Genomic DNA, 13,794 nt, shown 5'->3' with positions numbered 1-13,794 from the left:
ACCTATGGCACCGAGGTGTGTAACCAACGAGGTAAAAGCAATACTTTTTAAGAGATAGTTGTGAACTGAAGATGAGTGGCTTTAAGCAGTATGGTCTTGAACGAGTATTGACAGGGGAGAGAATAGTGTGAGTGTACTGTTGAGACCTACACACTGCCACTGGTTGGTCTTCGGTGCTGTGGTCGGGTGACCAAAAGTAGATGACATGCCATATATGTGCCAGTGTATTGCATTGTATTATAATTACATTTATATAGCGCTTACTAACCATGATAAGGCACTGAAGCACTTTGAACCTAGCAACATTCTGCTCCCCACATGTCATTGTAGGAATTGAGGCAGTAGATCCATTATGCACAGATTATGTGGCCATGAATTGTGAAGAAATGACTACTAGGTGGAAATATGTGGAAAGGAAGAGGCGTTGCTTAGTAGACAACATGATGGAACGTGTTTCTGTAATGCTCAGGTCATGGCCCATAAATCCGACAATATCCAGGTCTGAACAGTCACTAGAGGATTAATACCCAAAGACAGAGAGTTTCCCAGTCGTATGTGACCCTGGCAGACACCTATGAGGGCTGCAGAGGAGAGACTGAGGCGGCGACTATTTTGACAAGGCCAACTGTGAGTGCAAGATGGTGGTCAATAGGTGGTTGAAACCCTACATTTCCTCCATTGGGCCCTCATTGCTGAGATCTGACCTGACAGCTGGAGGAAGGAGACATGAGCGGTGCCCTGCTGCCCATTGGGCAACTGAGAGTTTGTGGTCATAGGTCCCGAAGGCATAGGATTGTGCCCTGCTGTGGTTCCAACTGGACCTGAAAGATGTGTGTTGCCTGGAACACACTGGCTGCTGGTGCTGCCAAGAAGATAGTTCTCCCATATGCAGTAAGCTGAACGGGGGCCTCAGTGCGCCCGCCAATGCTCCCGTGATCATGGAGGAGTCTTCCCTGTGTTGGTAGGAGGGAGGCTGCTATTACCTGGATCTGCAGGAGCAGCAGCCCTGCCAGCCCTCTATGAGAGGAGGCAAGAGTGATACCCAGTGGTCCATCGGGCAGATGGGGACCATGAGCTACCACCAAGAGACACTGAGGTACTTACTTCTGGGGCCCGGCGGTGCCTTGGAGAGATTTGGGGCAGCCCTTAGCCACGGTGCAACTGAGGGGGAGCCCTTATGGTATTAAGTGATGTAAATGTGGGAAGACCTGGCATGGAACCAACATGCAAGAGACTACCAGAGCCCCAAGGGTAATCAAATCTGATGGGGAAGGTCAGCCAGCATGCCGCCATCAGGCTGTGGGGGCAGTGAGATACCCATCTCCCATGTTAGTGCAGCAAACTGTTGACTTATGTGCTGACTGGGATGGAACCTTTACTGACGCTTGGTGGTCAGTCTCATTGAAACTATCACAAAGAAGTGCGGTTGAGCCGACCCTCTGGCCCACGGACAAGCTGCAACACTACTTCAGTATCACTATGATAGTGTCACAAATGATACCGTGTGCTGGGGCACTGTATGACTGTGGAGTCCCCCTCTGCATAGAACTGACCCACCACAACTGACCATACCTCAAAACTGAAAATATAAGTGATATCTAGAAGCTGTCATCAAACTAGTGCATCCATAAGAAGGACGCTACTGAGGGAGCGACCGGCACAACACTGTCCCCCTCAAGGCTAATGCTGCTCCTTGAACTGCGTGCAAAGCTGGACTGGCTGTACCGGGCACTGGGCGTTTCCCTGAGAGACTGGAAGGGTGGGGGGCCGGTTTTGTTACTGGGGGCCGTTATTTGTAGCAGTTCAGAAGTTTTGAAAGCAACTGCTGCCCAATTCCTTGTTTATCCGATAGTTTTCAGGCAACAGTAAAACTGTCAAGATAACTCTGGTGATTAATGTACCTGCTGGAGAGAGATCAGAGTTTAGTTTAGAGGCAGTTTTGACTCATCTAAGGTAGCGGAGTGAGTTAATATGCCTGCTGCAAAGGACATGTACCATGCAGATCACAGAAGGCTATTTAATGTGCATAGCTTAACGGGTTACCGCTTTTGTCACAGAGACCCTTTTGTTTCTGTGCATTTCATAAATTACAATCATAATCTAGCACAGTGAGCGATGAAGTGTCATCAAAGAGCTGCATGGAAACTGCATGGTATAGGTTAGAGAGTTATGGGTTTTTTCTGAGTCTTTCATTATCCTAATGTTGCTAAAAAGAGTTTGGGTAGAAATACATTCTTATTAGTAAAGGCAACACTAACTACTGCGTTATATTCAGAATCCTGAGTTTGTGCTTCTTCAGACCAAGTACTCTTAAACAATGCCTACCAGTACGGATGACATGAATCATACACCTTACAGTCCCGTTTGTCACATTTTCTATACATTGATTTGCACACATATGATTTATTGTTTTTGTATTTTTGTCTGATGTAAAGTGCTATGACACCATACACTGGCATGAGAGGCACTATAAACCAAATGAAATACATGTGAGTGAGGGGCTATGGCGAGATGCGGGGCACTGTTGGAAGGTGATATTGAGGGAATCATTGAAGGGCCCCAACTAAGACTGTAGCATCCTGGTGCACAGTAAGGTCATCTTTTACTATGCTTTAAAAGCTAATACAATTGAATATATTATGAAATATGTGTTGTAGAATGTGCCAATTTGCCCGAATCGTTTGGGGTGCCCCCCCAAACCCTACTTGTTGTGATCAGGCTCGCTCGCTGCACTCGCTATGCACCGCGCAGGGCTGGTCTGAAAAAATTTGCCAGGGCTGCTTTCGGTTCCCATTATGGCCCTAAGTGCTCGCTACCACTGATGGCTTCTAATAAAGATAAAGTGCACCCTGCACTCAAGCAAAGGTAGATGGATAAGTACACTAAGGTGTTGACAGTCAAACCAAATGCCTGTGAACCAGAAATGGCAACTGAACAAGTGAAAGATTCGAGCCACAGAAAGTAGACTCCAACTACTCTTATTCTTCAGGCTAAACAAGACTCAAAGGAAGCCCTCAAAACAAAAATACAGAACGTTGGTGCTGCTGTGGCCCAATGTGGCTGGACATGCGATATGCAATGGAGAGGGCTAAAGAAGCTGAGGGACAGATTTCAGAACGAGAGAGCTTAATAAAGGAGCTGAAATCCACAGTGGCATGGAACTAGAAGGTATTATAAAGGAGCTGAAATCCACAGCGGCATGGAACTAGGAGGTATTATAAAGGAGCTGAAATCCACAGCGGCATGGAACTAGAAGGTATTATAAAGGAGCTGAAATCCACAGCGGCATGAAACTAGAATGTATTATAAAGGAGCTGAAATCCACAGCGGCATGGAACTAGAAGGTATTATAAAGGAGCTGAAATCCACAGCGGCATGGAACTAGAAGGTATTATAAAGGAGCTGAAATCCACAGCGGCATGAAACTAGAATGTATTATAAAGGAGCTGAAATCCACAGCGGCATGGAACTAGAAGGTATTATAAAGGAGCTGAAATCCACAGCGGCATGGAACTAGAAGGTATTATAAAGGAGCTGAAATCCACAGCGGCATGGAACTAGAAGGTATTATAAAGGAGCTGAAATGCACAGCGGCATGGAACTAGAAGGTATTATAAAGGAGCTGAAATCCACAGCGGCATGGAACTAGAAGGCATTATAACGGAGCTGAAATCCACAGCGGCATGGAACTAGAAGGTATTATAAAGGAGCTGAAATCCACAGTGGCATGGAACTAGAAGGCATTATAACGGAGCTGAAATCCACAGCGGCATGGAACTAGAAGGTATTATAAAGGAGCTGAAATCCACAGCGGCATGGAACTAGAAGGTATTATAAAGGAGCTGAAATCCACTGGGACATGGAACTAGAAGGTATTATAAAGGAGCTGAAATCCACAGCGGCATGGAACTAGAAGGTATTATAAAGGAGCTGAAATCCACAGCGGCATGGAACTAGAAGGCATTATAACGGAGCTGAAATCCACAGCGGCATGGAACTAGAAGGCATTATAAAGGAGCTGAAATCCACAGCGGCATGGAACTAGAAGGCATTATAACGGAGCTGAAATCCACAGCGGCATGGAACTAGAAGGTATTATAAAGGAGCTGAAATCCACAGCGGCATGGAACTAGAAGGTATTATAAAGGAGCTGAAATCCACTGGGACATGGAACTAGAAGGTATTATAAAGGAGCTGAAATCCACAGCGGCATGGAACTAGAAGGTATTATAAAGGAGCTGAAATCCACAGCGGCATGGAACTAGAAGGTATTATAAAGGAGCTGAAATCCACAGCGACATGGAACTAGAAGGTATTATAAAGGAGCTGAAATCCACAGCGGCATGGAACTAGAAGGTATTATAAAGGAGCTGAAATCCACTGGGACATGGAACTAGAAGGTATTATAAAGGAGCTGAAATCCACTGGGACATGGAACTAGAAGGTATTATAAAGGAGCTGAAATCCACAGCGGCATGGAACTAGAAGGTATTATAAAGGAGCTGAAATCCACAGCGGCATGGAACTAGAAGGCATTATAAAGGAGCTGAAATCCACAGCGGCATGGAACTAGAAGGTATTATAAAGGAGCTGAAATCCACAGCGGCATGGAACTAGAAGGTATTATAAAGGAGCTGAAATCCACAGCGGCATGGAACTAGAAGGTATTATAAAGGAGCTGAAATCCACAACGGCATGGAACTAGAATGTATTATAAAGGAGCTGAAATCCACAGCGGCATGGAACTAGAAGGTATTATAAAGGAGCTGAAATCCACTGGGACATGGAACTAGAAGGTATTATAAAGGAGCTGAAATCCACTGGGACATGGAACTAGAAGGTATTATAAAGGAGCTGAAATCCACAGCGGCATGGAACTAGAAGGTATTATAAAGGAGCTGAAATCCACAGCGGCATGGAACTAGAAGGCATTATAAAGGAGCTGAAATCCACAGCGGCATGGAACTAGAAGGTATTATAAAGGAGCTGAAATCCACAGCGGCATGGAACTAGAAGGTATTATAAAGGAGCTGAAATCCACAGCGGCATGGAACTAGAAGGTATTATAAAGGAGCTGAAATCCACAACGGCATGGAACTAGAATGTATTATAAAGGAGCTGAAATCCACTGGGACATGGAACTAGAAGGTATTATAAAGGAGCTGAAATCCACAGCAGCATGGAACTAGAAGGTATTATAAAGGAGCTTAAATGCACAGCGGCATGGAACTAGAAGGTATTATAAAGGAGCTGAAATGCACAGCGGCATGGAACTAGAAGGCATTATAAAGGAGCTGAAATCCACAGCGGCATGGAACTAGAAGGCATTATAAAGGAGCTGAAATCCACAGCGGCATGGAACTAGAAGGTATTATAAAGGAGCTGAAATCCACAGCGGCATGGAACTAGAAGGTATTATAAAGGAGCTGAAATCCACAGCGGCATGGAACTAGAAGGTATTATAAAGGAGCTGAAATACACAGCGGCATGGAACTAGAAGGTATTATAAAGGTGCTGAAATCCACAGCGGCATGGAACTAGAAGGTATTATAAAGGAGCTTAAATCCACAACGGCATGGAACTAGAAGGTATTATAAAGGAGCTTAAATCCACAGCGGAAAGGAACTAGAAGGTATTAAAAGGAGCTGAAATCCACAGGGACATGGAACTAGAAGGTATTAAAAGGAGCTGAAATCCACAGGGACATGGAACTAGAAGGTGTTATAAAGGAGCTGAAATCCACAGCGGCATGGAACTAGAAGGTATTAAAAAGGAGCTGAAATCCACAGCGGCATGGAACTAGAATGTATTATAAAGGAGCTGAAATCCACTGGGACATGGAACTAGAAGGTATTATAAAGGAGCTGAAATCCACAGCGGCATGGAACTAGAAGGTATTAAAAAGGAGCTGAAATCCACAGCGGCATGGAACTAGAATGTATTATAAAGGAGCTGAAATCCACAGCGGCATGGAACTAGAAGGTATTATAAAGGAGCTGAAATCCACTGGGACATGGAACTAGAAGGTATTATAAAACAGCTGAAATCCACAGCGGCATGGAACTAGAAGGTATTATAAAGGAGCTGAAATGCACAGCGGCATGGAACTAGAAGGCATTATAAAGGAGCTGAAATCCACAGCGGCATGGAACTAGAAGGCATTATAAAGGAGCTGAAATCCACAGCGGCATGGAACTAGAAGGTATTATAAAGGAGCTGAAATCCACAGCGGCATGGAACTAGAAGGTATTATAAAGGAGCTGAAATCCACAGCGGCATGGAACTAAAAGGTATTATAAAGGAGCTGAAATCCACAGCGGCATGGAACTAGAAGGCATTATAACGGAGCTGAAATCCACAGCGGCATGGAACTAGAAGGTATTATAAAGGAGCTGAAATCCACAGCGGCATGGAACTAGAAGGCATTATAACGGAGCTGAAATCCACAGCGGCATGGAACTAAAAGCTATTATAAAGGAGCTGAAATCCACAGCGGCATGGAACTAGAAGTATTATAAAGGAGCTGAAATCCACAGTGGCATGGAACTAGAAGGTATTATAAAGGAGCTGAAATCCACAGCGGCATGGCTTGCTGCTGTCTCTAAACAAAAGACCCACAGGCCAGAGGGCTGCTCCCCTAGGAACAATTTGACTATGTGAGCTTCCCCAAAAGAGTAGAGGGCACAGATACTGAGCGTTTCCTAACCACTTGGTGAGAGACAATTGTCCCTAAACAGGAGCTGTTGCAGTGCTTTGTTCTTGAGCGTGCACGACCCACCCCGGGTAACTCAGACTGACAAATAATTTCCTGCTTTCTCAACTTTCGAGATTTGATCATTCGTATGATGAAAACACAAGTCAAATTTAAATATACCTCACATACAGGAGCGGCTGCTGTGCACACGTAGTGGCCGGCGGGGACTGGGGGACGACGGACGAGGGGGAGGTGGCGGGAGGGGGAAAAGGATATTAAATAAACGCTTAGAAATACAGATAAAAAATAACTTACCTTTCGCCTGCCGTCCAACGCTCTTCTCCGTGTCCTCTCCTCGCTGCACCAGTCTCCCAGCCTCCCCTGCGGCCAATCCTGATGCTGCTTTCATGTTAGAATGCAGTGTTAGGATTGGCCTGAGCGCTGGGACTTTGCGCTCCCAGGAAGACTGGGAGCCTCTGCCTGCTCTCTCTCTTTAACCCAGCAATGCAGCTGGGTTGGAGACTGCTCAGTGCACATGTGGGTTTGGCCGGCCTGAGACTTCCGGCCAAACCCACCCACAGGTGCACTGATAGCAGTGCTGCCCACCACTCTCTCTCCTGACTGCCCCACGATGGCCCCGCCCCAGGACGCAGTAGGGAGAAGTTGAAAAATAAAACGATAATAAAGTTGTTTTATTATTGTTATATTTTTCAACCTTTGAATGTGGCAGGGGACAAAACTAAGCACTCTTTCCCCAGAATCCAAGCAAGGCCCAGGGGGCACAAGGCTGGGCGGAGGCAGGCCAGCACACAGCGCCCTCCAGCAGGGAGGCAGTCCCTTGTGGCGGTTCCTCCTGGAGCCCAGCAGCATTAGCCCCCAGCGTCAGGACCAGCACAGCAGAGAACAAAATTCATGGGGTCACAGCCCCTTCTCTTATACACAGATTTCCTTTGTCACAAAGGTGCAGGGCCAGGGGGAAACCAGATGCAACTGGTTTGGGGGAGCTTTGCCGCACTTTGTTGTGCTCAGCTCCTCTCCAGGGCCGGCTTTAGAGCTTGTGACTCCCGGTGCGACAATGTTTGTTGGCGCCCCCCAATGACCACCTCGACCACGGATTACCTCAGCACCACCCTTTAACAGTGCCCAAGTCTCCATAACCACTCTTTCTCAGATGCATATATAGCACACTCTCTCAGATGCATATATAGCGCCACTCATACCAGTGTAGGGTGTCAGAGCACTTTGCATCACACACATTACACAAAGACAATCAATCACACATGTGTAACTCAGCGTATAGGAAATGTTACATAAGACAGAGGACTACGAGGTGTGGAAGCCATACTGGTAGGCCGGATAGTTTAATAGTGCTTGGTCTGGAGAAGCACAAACTCAGAATTTAAAAAGGAACACCATAGTTGGGAGGTTCTCTTTAATAATGAGAATAGATTTCTGCCTAAATTAAACCTTTTTTCAACATTAATCTTTGCTCAAATCCATACTTTGCAGGGTGCATGCAGATCTTTGATAAAAGTTAATAGTCCTGTACAATTACAAAGTGCATAGAATGTAAATAGGTCAGTGGGTTCCTGCTTTTAAAAGAGACATAATTTTTTTTCTTGCAGTTTATAAATTCAAATCCTATATTAGGTTTTTAACCTATAAATTGCAAGTAACAAAATGATGTCTCTTTTAAAACGAGTAACATACTGACCTATTTACATTGTATGCACTTTGTAATCTGCTCGGTACATTTTTTCTGCAACAGGCATATTAACCTACTTTATAGTGGTTCATAACCCAAATTAAACAAAACTCCGACCTCTCTTCAGGAAGAACATTCATTACAGGATTTATCCTGACATATTTTTGTTGCCCGGAAATTGCTGGAGGAAAGGAGAGCGGCAGCAGCAGGTGCTTTGAAATAACAATAAACTGCAAACACAGCGCCCCCTGGAAGTCAGCACCCGGTGCGGTGGCACCGGTCGCACCGCCCTAGAGCCGGCCCTGCTGCTCTCTCCATTGTCCCTGCTCCTCTCTCCATTGTCAGGTGGGGGCTAGGTGCTCAGACACACCACAGGGGGTGGAGCCAGCATTGTGGAGGGAATGCACAGTCCTATTCAGGTCCCAGGTGCAACTCCTCCCTCCCATCTACATGCAGATCTCCCTATTCACCACTGGGTAGAGTCAACCTGGCTCCTGGAGCCAAGCACACCATCCAGCCCCTGTCAATCACAAGCCAGACATGCACTCCACATCAGGCAGGCAGGCAAAATAGCACACAGAAATGGCAACTTCTAGAAGTGGTATTTCTCCTATAGTTATAATAAATCTGCGCACATCATTGCGCAGCATTTATTCTTACGAGTTCGCACATACTAAACTTGACCCTGCACTCCTCTCACACCAGGAATTACCATGGACACACATATCCCCCATGCATTCCTATGGGAGGACAGGCCAGTCTCACTAAAGGTAACACAGAGCGCACGCACTTTACACTGGGACACAGTGCTAAAGTGCCTAGAGGCCTAAAACCACTAACACTACATAGGGAAAAAGGCTAGGATAAATGAAAAAAGTTTAGGGGTGAACCTGCCAAAAGGGCCAGGTCCAACACACTTCTATCGGGCACTTCCTGAAAATCCACCTCATTAGAATACCAGACTTTGTTGATTATATCAATGATCCCCCACTGATAGCTCACCCACAAAAACTGAAGTAAGTTAAGTCACAGATATCTAAATCACTCGAGGAACTTAACTTCAAGGACTTCACTACCTTATTCCCCCAGCAGCACATCACTGAAACTCACCACTTAAATGGCTGGAAGGTGGCAGCTATATTCAAGGTTGATGTCACGCATAATGAAAGTGTTACATACACACTGAGAACTTGTCTGAGGCAATAAGTGTGAGCAGCATGCCTCTGAATTATGTGCTTAGGGCATGGATTGGCATTCTTGTGGCCAAGCCCCGAAAGGGTGCTCTGCAACTTGCATGGAGTGTGGGAGGGGAAAGATGGTGGTTGGGCTGCAGAGTGCTGCATCAGAAGAAAATGTTGAATTTGGGTTTCTTTTTCGAATGCCATTTTGATGCCATGTTTTGGAAGAAAGGGGCTCGGTTAAGCCTTAAGAAGTGCCCTGTCCAACATGATTGCCTATCCAAGAAATACTGCCTGAGGTTCCCAATTCAAAATGAAGTTGAGTCTTCCCTGTGAGCTCAGTACCGGCTTGAATCATATATAAAGGAGGCATTAAGGAATTCTGGATGCATTGCAAAGTATTTGTTCTCTTGTTTTTCATACTGTTCATCACCCATTTACTTCTATTTATGTCATAGGATTTTTTGATGTTTACTCTCAGATGTCCCATTGAACTATCTTATGGAAATCCCGCCTTTGGCTCCTTTCCCATCCTTGATGTCAAGGAAAGCTTGGTGCCTTGCTTATCTTCTTCTGCATAAATGTTCCTCTTCAAGGAAGAGCTACAAGGCTGCAAGGAGGTTTTTGTCCCTTTGGGGCTTTTCCTCTTAAATGGGTCTTTCTTAAGGAGACACTTGAGACCTTTCATCTGGACTAATATACACCGTGACTGCTGCGAGGAGCTGCGCTTTCTTCGGGCAATCAAGAAGGCAACCTGGGAGACCTTCATGGCCTCAAGTACTTGACAGTCTAAATAAATGGAAACTCCCATATGGCACTGCTGAGCCACTTAGCTCTGCTGTCTATCCCTAAAAGAGGCCGCTGCACCAACTGGGAATTTTTATTCAGTGGTATATCATCAGAATGGCTTCAAGAAACCCCTTGGGTTCAGCCCAACACACTTGCTTGCTATTGGTTGCTGTATGGGCTGTGCTACATTAAGGCAGTGCTTGATGCCACTAGCAAGGAGGCACCATATTGCTTCTAGAAGCCGAACTGTGGTCCCATTTCGTCCCTGGGAGTGGTGGCAAATGTGAGGAGCAGGAATCCTTGTGCTTACGCTGAATCAGAGGCGCAACTAGAGCCAAATTTCTGGGGGGGCTGAGCAAAAATTTCGGGGGGGGCTGAACTTTAAGCAATAGGCAGAGTGGAGCTGCAGGGGCTCTTAGAAGGGGTGAAACAACAGCGAGGCCTCATTAAAATGCAAATGGTCTTTTAAAGACCTGTGAAGTGCTCGGGTGCGGCTGCTTTTTTGCCCGGGAAGGTGTCTCATCCCGGGCTGCCACACACGACGGGGGGGGGGGGGCTGAAGCCCTTTGAGTCCAATGGGTGTTGCGCGCCTGCGCTGAATAGAAGCCCTATCAAAAGAGCTTCTCTTCAGACAAGGGAAGTGGGCACAATAAAATAAACAGAAGCACTCGTCATGGCTGCAGATACATCAATTAAAAAACAAAATGCAATGAACGAAACATGTAAAAATTTAAAGGAAAGGCATTACGTGTATTGCAAAAAAAACTAACCACTCCTAAAACAACATTTTGGCCCCAACAAAAAGTAAGATGTAGTTATATGATGAATTTGCGGAGATGGAGGATTTCACTATTTTATTATTTATTTTCTTTTATTTGCGGCAACTTCTGTATACAAAACGGACCTCTCCATATAGACAGCAGTGTGCAGTGCAAAAAAACTAATATGGAGTAACAATGACAACAATACAACAATTGATAACAGTGATGCAGTATGGCAAGCGGGAAGCATCAGAACCATGACGGGTAATTCCAATGCTCAGCTTTTCAACGTGTTTGCTGTTCCTCTTGAGCCTTCGTCGACTGGCAGTGTGATTGCACAGCCGGGTCATTAAAGGCAGGGGGGTGCTTGCTTACCTGTAATAGGCCCGTTTCGGCTGAGATTGTAGAGCCTGCTGTCTGTGGCTGTCTCCACCAAGACTGCATCAGGGTTTGTAACCGGATTCGTCTCCAGCACATGATTAACTATGGCTCCCTCTGTGGACACGAGTGGGGTGTTTTCGACCTGCTGAAGAGCAGGGAAGGAAAGCTCGAATTTCCGACAGAAACCTGGTTGCGACACACCTGTCGCCTCTCCTTAGTCAATGCCATTCCAGAGAGCTTTAGATCACCTTCCACGTAAGAGAACATGTACCCTGGCCATGAATAAAGAGGATTTGACTCACACTCTCATTCCCGATTGTGAATCCTGAACTTTCCAACACCTTTGTGCTTTTTCTTCCACCCCTGGGCAGAGGTCAGGGCACTATTAATGCTCTGCCTGTGGAGCTTAAGTCATTGTCGTCAGAGACTTTAATGTGTATGTTAACACTCTCTCCGACACCAGGGCTTACGAACCTCAAAAGAACGTTGTGTCCCTTGTCACAGGTGGTCACCCGTACCACCAGTAGAGAGGGCTGCACTTTAGATCCTGTTTCGGTGTCGGGGATTTAGTTTTCACCCCCCCCCCCCCTCCCCCCTCTGACTTGATGAAAACAGTTTTAGTTCATGTTGAATTTGAACCTTAGTAAGTTGAAGGGATCTAATACTCTCTCATAGTTGTCCGGCTCTGGAGAAGAAAGGATCTCCAAGACACCTTTGTCCTTTGATAGAACCTGCATGCTGGGGGATCTTCATGCGTTGTTTCCTTACTTTTTTACTTCCTTACTTTTTTACGGAGCAGGGTGAGGTTCTCAAGGCCAGAGTGTCACAAAAGAAAGACCCACCATTAAGTCTACAAAGCCCAACCCCCGCTACACTGCTTCAGATCTGTTAAACGCCAGATAAAGCAGGTGAAACACACCTGGAGAAGATCTAATGCTCCTGCAGATAAGACATCACACATGTGGAAGTTTAAAGTCTACAAACGGCCTGATACAGCCGAGCTGCATCTATCTTATCACTAAAGTACTTGAGGGCAATAAAATCTTGTGTCAGCTCATCTTCACTCTGAAATCATTGGTCTGATCTCCTCTAGCATCACAGGCCTTATGTGACAAGTCTGATACTCATTTTCACTCAAAGTTGAAAGGAATTTAGGATAATATTAAATATAACCATAACTCATACCATTAACAGCCTCAAGCGAGGACCCTATTTCTACCTCCTGGGACTTCTACAGGTCCACTGTAGTGCTCTTGTGTGCCCATTTATGAGAAAGAGATCACGGCTACCAGCCCACATTTAAGGTCTGGCTTTTCGAATAATACCTGCCCTGTGGCTGCACTACATTCTTTGGCCACTGGCAGTGGCGGCTGGTGGATTTTTAAAGTGGTGAGGCAAAAAAATGTTGTACCCTCATGTAATAAGCGAGCAAGCAAAGCGAGCGAGCCCGAACTGTAAAAAGGAGGGTGTGGGGGGGTTCTCTCCCCACAAGCAAATTTTGAAAAAAATTGATTCAAATGGTGGGTTTTACACCACATATTTACTGCAAATTGTTGAAAAAAAGGGGGATCCAAATATAGCATTTTGAAGCACAAGTGTGAAGAAAACATTAGAATCAAATCCAAAATGTGCCCAAACCTAAAACTGGTCTGCTTGCACAATGACCCCCAAACCAAGCACATACAACCAACGGAAACAGGCCCTCTAAATGAAACCAAGCACATACAACCGACGGAAACAGACCCTCTAAATGTTTCCCACCTGTAACACATCTATGAACCACCTATGTTTTCAATCAAGCTTCAGATCGCATTGCAGCACTAAGACAGCCAATATCCAAGATTTGTTTTGCAGTTTTTATATACCATAAACGTGAGACAAGGGCATTAGAGTGCTTTACATGAGCATCAAAGTGCATTACACATGGTCGGATAAATTTTTGGGGCACAGAGATTAAGAGATTGTTCCTGAATCAAGGCATATTGAGCTGGCGCCGGGACTCGAACCTGGTTCCCTAGCTCCAAAGTCGGCAGCTCTGGCCATAATGCTCTCAATGCCCCCTTTCCATACTTGAAATATCACCAGATTTCGACACTTGATCATTAAGCGCTCGTTATTAGCCTCTCAAAGTTCATATGCCCTAATGGTACTATATTTCATTGGTTTGTATCCTATGCCTATGTGCTTGCTCAAAACTTTCCGGAAGTGTACTCCTCACAATGGAACAACTTGGATTTCTCCACTCTGAACAAAGAATCAAGATTAACCAATATGCAGATGACACAA

Source organism: Triturus cristatus, chromosome 1_2 (assembly GCF_964204655.1).
Source record: "Triturus cristatus chromosome 1_2, aTriCri1.1, whole genome shotgun sequence".
In the NCBI taxonomy this organism is placed as follows: Eukaryota; Metazoa; Chordata; class Amphibia; order Caudata; family Salamandridae; genus Triturus; species Triturus cristatus.
Note: the sequence above shows the minus strand (reverse complement) of the source record.